This window comes from Marmota monax, unplaced genomic scaffold (genome assembly GCF_021218885.2).
Source record: "Marmota monax isolate L192 unplaced genomic scaffold, Marmota_monax_Labrador192_F-V1.1 WCK01_AAM20220418_F8-fsc00088, whole genome shotgun sequence".
Taxonomy (NCBI): domain Eukaryota; kingdom Metazoa; phylum Chordata; class Mammalia; order Rodentia; family Sciuridae; genus Marmota; species Marmota monax.
The window spans coordinates 5,818,356-5,827,949 of record NW_026694492.1 but is presented as its reverse complement, the minus strand read 5'-3'; the positions used below and the strand labels follow the sequence as shown (position 1 = coordinate 5,827,949).

At 47.0% G+C, this 9,594-nt stretch overlaps 1 long non-coding RNA gene across 1 annotated transcript; it reads left to right on the top strand.

Moving 5' to 3' along the window:
- The first annotated feature begins 7,373 nt into the window (after positions 1-7,373).
- On the top strand, positions 7,374-9,278 carry LOC124075867 (uncharacterized). Its single transcript, XR_006846196.1, has 3 exons — positions 7,374-7,746; positions 8,050-8,153; positions 9,077-9,278. It is a non-coding gene; the product is annotated as an uncharacterized LOC124075867 (long non-coding RNA).
- The last annotated feature ends 316 nt before the right edge of the window (positions 9,279-9,594 follow it).

Sequence of the window (9,594 nt, the reverse complement as noted above, 5' to 3'; positions counted from 1 at the left end):
TTAGCTGGGTTCACCCAGGCACTGAAGTTGAGCTGGCTTGTTCATGCATCTGCTGACATCCAGTTGGCCAAAGCAAGTCACATGACTGAGGCCAGTGGTAAAGTGTTTGGAGGTCACCCCTGCCTTCAGTGCAGCGGGAGGGTGTTCAAATTTACAAGGCAAAGGGTACAACTGTTAATGGCAATCACCCTTAACAAAGGCTGAGAGCACCTGCTTCATCAACAGTTAACACCACTCTTAGCCTCTAATTTTTTTTTTACTCTGGGTTAGGTCTAAGAACATGGTCATTTTCTATAGCCTTGGTGGGCACAGACATATTGTACAACTGGGGAGTCTGGACTTTAGTATGCAATATGCCAACAGATTGCAGACACCAAGAGTAATGACATTTTCATAGAGATTGAGCATCTTGGTCTATTTTGTGCTGTTATAGGACAAAATGGACCAAGACTAGTGAATTTATTAAAAAAAAACACAGAAATTTATTTTCTAACAGTTCTGGAGGCTATGAAGTCTAATGTCAAGATGTTGGCATTTTGCAAGGGCCATCAGCTGCATCATTTTATGGTGGAAGGCACAAAGGAAAGAGCACTTTAGAGCAAGAAGGGGCCAAGTTTCCTTATATACAAGCACACTCTTATAATAATGGTAATCTATCCATGAAGGAGGAGGCTTCACCTGATCACCTCTTGTAAGTCCCATCTCTTAACATTGTATTAGGGATTAGATTTCCAACACATGAATTTTTTTCAACACTGTCAAACAGTAGCATTATGGATTTACCTTTATAGCTTCGTATTGTTGTCTCAGTGTTCCCAATACCCTTCCCTTCAACACTGAGGTGTGTTCTCTCTGGGGACAGGTGAAGTCATGATGGCAGCCAACCAGTCCTAAGAAAATTAATAATTAACACTGAAATAAATATATTTTCTTCCTTTCCTCTTCAAATGAATAAATAATTCTAAGTATATTAATAAAACATGGTACTAAACAAATCTCTGTGGTTCCTATATTGTACAACCCTAGCTCCCATCTTATCAACAAGACTGAGCCAAATGCTTTTTTTTAATTTTCCATGAATATTTTCTGGAGGCCATAAGTTTTTATAGGTCAACCTACAAACTGGAGGACTTTAGGATGGCATTAAAATGCCTATAAGCTTCTTTTCTTAACTGTAGGGATCTTTTTCCTTCTTATACTTGTTTTTTTAAAACTCATTAGAAAGTATCTTATTTCCATAGAACATTATTCATCAATAAGAGGAAATACTGTACCAATTCATGAATGAACCTTGAACTCATCGTGCTAAATGAAAGAAACCATTCACGAAAGACCACATATGGTATGATTCTGCTTATATGAAACACCCAGTATAAATAAATAAATCTATGGAGCAGAAAATAGATTCATGAGTTTCCTTGGGATAAAAGATAAAGAAATTAGGAGATAACACCTAAAATGTACAGGTTCCTTTTGGGGGTAATGAAAATGTTCTAAAACTAATGGAGGCACAACTCTATGAACATACTGAAAGCCATGGAGCTGTACACCTTAAATTGGTGACTTGACTGAATTATATATCAATATAGTTTTTTTAAGCTTGCTTTTCTAACATGCTAGATCAACCAAGGAATATCTGCCACTTTGTGTATCCTGTGTAACTTTTCTGTCATGTAGATGAAGAAATAAGGGGGAAAAGAGTCAAATAGAACATTTTTTAAAATCCTTAATGAACTGTTTCCTATGTCAGGAAGGAGTGGTGCTCCATTTTTAATTTTGAAACTATTATTGCATTCCCACTTGGTAACTTATACCAGTGTCCCAAGTCTGACATCACTCATGGTGCTCCCTCCTGTCTCCATTTTGAAATGCTAAGGAGTTTAAGGCCATCAGAAGTCTTGTCAGGAAACAGATTCCACAGGGGCTTTTGTATCATTGACAATTTAGAAAATGCACCTCCCAAGACACAATTGCCCTGCACATACATCTTATTTATCTGCTGTATTCTCACTTCTCTTAAGACTGACTTGAAAGGAACTTGACATCCCCAAAGCATCTGTGGGCCTCTGCCATTTCTGTTTTTTTATACTCCACAGTGCAACGACAATTTTATTGGGCTACAATAACTTCAACTGACTGATCATACTAACGTACCACAAGCTGTAGATTAAATTTTTTTTTTACAGTAGTTACCTAAGACCTGCAAATTATTTCAGAGTTCCTCCAGAATAAAAGTGTCGAGGAGTACTGTCGGGAAGATGAGGGTAGGAGAGTTTGAAAGGGTGAAAGAAATGGCGGAGTTCTGAACGTGTAATTTTGGAGCGTGAAAGAGTGAGTGTCTGCTGAGAAACATCACAGGACTGCTGGGTGCTGCGAGGGCTCATTTGAGTTGGAGTTTGTAAATTACAGTGGTATCAGTCTGTGCCACTAAGAGACTGTCCCAACAGTCCTCAGCTACTTGAATGCTAGCAGATAATTGGGTTCATCCAAGGTTGGCAAGCATTGAAAAGACGGAGGAACCAGAGAGTTTGAGCTACTGAAAAGGGGGTTATTGAAATGATGTGCCATGGCAGTCTTTTCTTTTTTAACAAAGGAGAAAAGAGGCAAAACTCAAAAGCCAACTCTGACGCTTAGAAGACATTCGCTACCTTCCCTGAGCCCTGAGCCTCTGAAGCCAGTTCTGTGACAATGCAGGCAGAATTAGTTCTTTCTGGTCCAGCACTGGAGGAAGTAGGTACAGGGCTGCCCTCCTCTTCACTCGACAGGTGGCTGCACCCTACATCAGAGCTCAGGGCTGAAGGTGAGTGGCAGGAGGTGTGGGCTGGTTGGCTGATCAGCCTCCATCCAATGTGAACAATCCTGATGCAGCCATATCACAAGATGCTGGCCTCTGGAGGCATCAGGGCAGCTGTGAGAGGTGAGCAGCCAGAGCTACATTCAGAGTAAGTGTAGAGGGACCCATGCAGAATCTAAGGGTCTCTCCAGCAGGCTTGGCCTGAAAGCAGAGTCTTCAGGTAGGAAAAGGATTGGCAGTGGTCCGATGTGGCCCTCTCAGAAGAACTCTCACCTGAGGTAGTCAGTGCTATCCTGCAAATATTTCTGGCTCATGCTCCAGGCACATGGCAAAATTGTACTTCCCACTCTGCTAAAGCTATATGTAGCCACATGACTTGCTCAAGCCAAAAACCAATGGGAATAACTGTGTCACTTCTGAGTAGGATATTTAAGAGAGTGTCAATTCATGGTATCTTCTCTTTCTCTCTGCAATTGGGAATGTTAAAGATAGTGGCTCTCCTATCAGCCTGCATCACAGAGTGGAGGGAAGGATAAAGTTCCTTATCCACGGGGAACATGTAGTATGAAGAAGAAATAAGCCTTCATTACCATAGAATAATCAAGAAATAACCCTTTGTTACTGCAGCACAACCTAGCTCAACCTGACTAATACATCATTTGATTTAACATTGCCCAAGACTTGTGCAGTGAAAAATACAGAGGAATCTTAAAAAAAAAAAAAAATCTTAGTACATTCAGGATGCTAGAATATAATAATCTAGACTGAGCAATTTACAGACAAAAGAATCTTATTGCCAACAATCTGGAGACTGAAATATACAATATCAAGGAGCCAGAAGATGTGGTGTTTGGGACAGACCCTATTCCTCATGGATGGCACCTACTATATCCATGGATGGTAGAAGGGGCAAACACGCTTCCTCAGACCTACTTTATAAGGGAATAACTGCCCTTAATCACCTCTCTATAGACACAAACTCTTAATAACATTTCACTGGAGATTAGGTTTTAAAATATGAAATTCTTTGGGGGGGGTACACAAACATTTAGACCAAAGCAGAAGGAAACTACCATTTATAGATCACTTATTTTGTGCTTTTTCTGCTTCTCAAGGCTGTGTCTCTCTGCTCTCATGAATCATGGGCTGAGTTCAGAGTTTGATCCTCAGAGGGTTGAGCTAGTCTCCTTGTTCCCATGTGGGCAGAGGTGAGGGGGTGTCTCCTGTTGGCTGCAGGGAAAGGCTGTCTTTTAGGGAATTTTCTCAGCATCACTTGTGGGCAGGTATTCTCAGTGGGGTGAAAGAGGGCAGCTGCTGAAAGATGGGGGCTGCAGGGAAGAGGGGGCTGAGTCTCTTCAGTGAATTAGTGAACTTTATCCTAAAAGAAAAGAGAGGAGGGGCTGGGGCTGGGGCCATAGCTCAGGGGTATAGTGCTTGCCTCACACTGTGAGGCACTGGGTTCCATCCTCAGCACCACATAAAATAAATAAAGATATTGTGTCCATCTATAACTGAAAATATTAAAAAGAAAAAAAAGAGAGCAGACAAAGGTGTGGGCATGACAGTGAATTGCTGTCACTCAGCATGTGAATTAAGCAGAGCAGGGCAAAAGAAGGAAGAACTGGAAGGCAGTCAAGGGGGGAGTTTCTGGAGCAGAAAGGAGACCCTGTCCCTCTTGTGGGTAGAGCCAGAGTTCGAGGCTTCACATGAGGAAGTGCATCGTGCCCACAAGATGTCCAAATTGATTCATTCAACACATATTTATTATTCACCTATTCTGTGCCAGACACTTCTCTAGATGCTTAGAAAAAAATAGCAACCAAAACACAATAATCCCTGCCCTCTTGAACTTACATCCTACCAGGGAGTGTCAGGTATTCAACAAAACAATAGGTTAAAAAAAAATGTCTGATGGCAGCTACTGCTGCCGAGAAAATACAGCAGGTGGGATTGGGGCAACATCAAATAGGAGCACTGCCAGGAAAAGCGTCCCTGAGGTGAGTGGCTCGTGACACAGCAGAGGGGACAGCATGTTACCAAGCCCTGAAAGAGCAGCATGCTCAGTATGTGCAGATGGCTAGCACCAGAGGGGACCTAGGGCCATGTGTCCCTCCCACCCCATAGTGCAGCTATGTGCGTGTGCATGGTGGGGAGGGGACCTTGGGGGGAGGGGTAGCTCCATGCTGGATCTGGATCCACGCCAGCATTTAGAGGTAGGGATGAGACTTTCTGTTTTACCCATTGACAGCCACTGGGCTGAAACTGTGGCCTCTCTCCAAAGCCACTGTCACTCCCTCCTGCCAGCACCTTCCTGGGGCCTCACCTAGGCACATAGTGTAAGTGGGTGGGGGGTCTGGTTGGTGGGCCCCCTGCAGGTCTGTTTCCTAAGCCTGCTTTGTTTTCCTTTTTATCCTGAGAGGTGGAGGGGAAGGACAAGAGGTGGTGGGCAGGGGGGCTCCCCTTTCAGAAGCCAGGCATAATGTGAACGGCCTTGGCCGGAGTGTGGAGGATGGATGGGCTGGGCAGACCAATTGTCCATTAGTAACTCCAGATCCATTTTCCAGGTTTACATTCTCAATTCATAAAGGTTTAAAAACTATGGATTTTCATTTTGCTTGTTGCACCTATAACCTCCCCAAGCATCCTCCAGGCGTAGGGTGTCAGCGGCCAGCAGCCAGGCCTGCGAGGTAATGTAGCACCTCTGTGGGCGAGATGGGCGCTTGGGGAGAAGGGACATTAAACAGATCAACCACGGCGAATCAATCAGGTCTTGCCTGCCTTTCAGGGACATTCACTGTGGCTATTAAGTCAGCACTGTCATGTGTCAGGGTGTGTGTGTACAGGGGGTAAGGGGTGGAAAATTCTAGAAAGTGCCGGAGCTTCCAGCCAGGCTAGAAGAAGCAGGCCCAAGCCCTCACTGCCAAAGAACTGAATCCATGGAAAGGCCAGTGCTTTCCATCTCCCCTGCCCAGCTCACAATCCACAGGACACCTGAGACCCTCAGTCACCACTGCTCCTGCAGACCCTTGCTGAGCAGGCCCTCAGTGCTGATGGGCAGCAGGAACTCCTGGGGTCTCATCCTCCCTCCATCGCCAGCTGCCTCCCTGCCCTGTGCACCCAACCTCCCCTGCCCCTTGCAGGCCTCAATGCAACCCCCAGGAGAGTTGCTGGCCTGCTCCCCCAGTACCCTCCAGGTACTCCCTCTTTGTCCTCTCTGCAGCCCTCTAAGAGGGGCTGAGGAATCACCACCATGTGACTTGGGTTTCTGCCACCTAGTCACGAGAGATCAGGGGACCAAAAGGCCACTGCGATGACAGTCCATAGAAAGCAGATAGGAGGCCACAGGGATACCCCTGCAGACTCTCCTGCCCACAGCCCCTCACACTGGCCTACAGCGGGCGCACCCCAGACAGCCCATCGCTAAATATTTCAGCAGATGAATGATTTTGAGGGGGAGGGGAGAAGGCTAGAATAATGATTTATAGAATTTTAGAAAACTTGATTCCTTAAGTGTACTTCACAGCAGGCCCGTCACACACACAAAGACAGAGCAACCCGATTGATTCTTTCAGGAAAGAAGAAAGGGAAGCTAAGAGCCCTTTAAGCTTCGTTTTCTAGGGCACTTAGCAGCCGCTCAGGACGCCCCCCAGCCTACCCCCACCTGGAGCCTGTCCCCTTACTTTCTGCTCCATCCTTGACCAAGGTGTCACCAGCACAGGCCTCTTAGGACCTTCTTGTGAGATCCTGACTCTACTAGAGGTGTCCTCAGCCCAGCATGGTCCTGCCCTAAATGGCTGCTCCCAGGACCTAGCAAGTTGCTCTCTAGGGTAGAGAAGCTGCCGGCTCAGGGTCTCCCCCAACCCCTAGAGAATGACAATGCAGGCAGGAGCCCTGGGGCAGAGACCCAGCTCCACTGTCCTGTTCCTAAGAAGCCTCCGTCTTCTCATCTGTAAAACGAGGTCACGCTGATGAGCAAGGTCTCTGTGGCAGCTGGTGAATCCCTGTGGACCGACTGGTGTGTCTTCATGCTTGTGGTGCTTGTCACAGCAGGGGTGGGGGATGGGTTCGAAGGGGGATTTTAAAAGACTTCAAGGAACGAATCTCACTTTCCCACAGGCAGGCTATCACCCCACCCGCAATGGTCACCCTGATGTCTCCTCTTCTGCCAGTGGAAAGGAGCAAACCAGAGGCCGGACCACCCAGCTGCTTCCTCCCGACCAGAGATTCCAGGGTGGCCCCGCATGGGGGCAAACCCCTCCCCAACTCTCCTTGCTCTCTCAAGCCAGGTCCCTCAGGGTCCACCTTCTGCATGAGACACCAACTTCTGCTGAACTGGAGAGGACAGGACCATGTGGGCCCAGCACCAGCAAAGCTTCCCTGGGGCCTTAGCATGCATGGGTGCTACACAAAGGGCTCAGGGCAGAAAGAATGAGCAGCCAGACCCAGTGGCTGCTGCCGCCCAGAACAATCAGTGAGAGCTTTCATGTTCAGAGACCAATTAATTATCCAAACCTCCCGATTTGAAAAGGAGGATGTTTAATCTCCCGTTTTCCCCAGGGCCCCAGCCCTTTGACCCTGCTCCTTGACCCCTGGCCTTCCACCTTGCCACGTTCCCTGGAGGCCCCGAATCTGTGCAGCAGCTTTGTTTAGTAAACACCGTGGGGGAGGGTAAAGCAGCACATTGGAGCGGCACCTTTGTACAAAGCCACGGTTTTCCCAGGGCAACGTGGCAGGCTGAGGAAGTACTGGGGCTGGGAAGGTCAGTGCCACCTGGGACTTGCCAGGTTCTGCCCTGTGTCCCCAAGGAAGGTTCTTGGTGTGCCTCCAGGAGAGACTGAGTATTGCCCAAGTTAGGTGCGGCTAAGCAGGGCCATTCTTTGTTCTTGTGTGAGCGTTGTCACGCAGGCAGCAAGCCAGAGGCACCCCTGACAGTGGGCACTGCTGCAGAAAAGGTAATAAAAGCCAGGGGGGCCATGTGTGGGAGCAGGGCTCCTCCCGACTTCTCGTAGCTCTTAAACATCTAGTGGTGCCAGCAAGACCCAGGCTTGAATCCCAGTTTTGCTTCTAACTAGTCCTTGGCTGCAGACAGACTGTTTAACTTCTCTTGGCCTCAGTTTCCTTATTTGCAAAATGAGAAGAATGAGAATCACTCTCCAATGGGGCTGTTGTGGAAATTGCGTGAGATCCTAACCGTGAAGTGCTGGGTTACTGGGGGATCTGCAGAGGGTTGGCTAACTTGATTATTTTTTTTCTAGAGGGTGATTCTGGCCCAACTTCATCCTCTCTCCCAGCCCCACATACCTTTGAATCTCCAGGAATCCTAAACTCTGGGAGTTCCCCCAGCAGGTAGCAAATCTAGGTGAGTTGACTCTCTGGCTACACTGAGCCAATGGTTTTCAATTTGGCAATGTCTGGGGACATTTTTGGTTATTAAGGCCAGGGGAAGGACTGCTACTGGTATCTGGTATGTAGATGCCCAGCCTGGAAGGATGCGTGTACAGCACCCCTCACAACAAAAACCAATTTACCCAAAATGTCAATACTGCAGAGGCTGAGGTAGGCTGCCCAGAGCATGGGGCCAGGCCAGGATGGGGAGTGCAGCAGTCACCCGTCTGCTGCCTGTCCCTGGCCTGTGAGAACACAGATGCTGCCCCCCACCCCAACTGATGAGACTTGGTAAAGCGGTGTACTCCCCGGATGTCTGCATCCTCCCACATTCCCTCAAGAATTCCCATGAACAAAAACAACCCCTTGACCCAAATGATGTGCTTTGGAAGCCAGCTACAATATGCATCCATGTAAATCAACAAACGAAAACTGATGGCCAGACACAGCCTCAGGACTCATGCCTGGAATTGGAAGTGTTCACCAAAGTGATAAAAACCTATCCACAGGGCCCTCTCCTCCTCTGTCTCTCGGTGACACTTTCAGCCTTGCAGTTGTCAGTTGGCCCCAATAGCTCTGGAGACGGAGATTCTGCACCACTGGTCACCAGGGTCCCCTCTGGGGTTAACCCTTGCAGAGTGTCCATCCTCTTATAGAGATTGGACCAAGAAGTGTCCTTTCTGCACAGGCTGGTTACCGTGGTTACGGTCAGAGACTAACCAAACAGCCTCATTGAAGGGCAAGGGCAGGGGCAGAGAAGAGAAGGGTGTACGAAAGGTTGCCCTTGAAATTCCTAGAGCCTCTGTTACACTTTCTCAAAATGGAGCCCGAGTAAAACCAGTTTGCTCAAAGATCAGCTAACTTCCTTTTGCTCTTTCTGCGAATATTTCCTTGTAGGTAATACTGGATTATTCCTGAAGAGGTCAAGACAAACCAAAAGCATGTCCAACATCAAACTCAATCGTGATATCATGCTTCTACCAAAACTACAGTGGGGGAAGTACCAAGTGTATGGGCATCTTTCTGACTGATCACCTGGTCTCTGACCATAAGCAGACTTCATTGCTACAAAAGAAAGGAATTTGATTTTCACTGGAAATTGTTTGCAAGGCATGTGATGGGCAATTAGAATCTTAATCTGTTTCTTTAAAAATTTCTAAAATGGGAAAAAACCACTTGTCTTTCTGGGAGATGAGAGGAAGGATTCCCTCAAACCACAAGCCTGATAATCTAGCCTTCTGTGTTAGCCTGCTGTTCCACAGACTTAATTACAGCCCCTTTTCCCATATGCTTATAAAGTCTGGCAACATGCTGCCAGCCCTTAATGAAATAAGGTTAGTCCCTATATCAGTCTAGCCACTGAATCTCAGCTTTATAAATGGGTGCTGGCCCATATTTTGTCTACATTGAAGTTG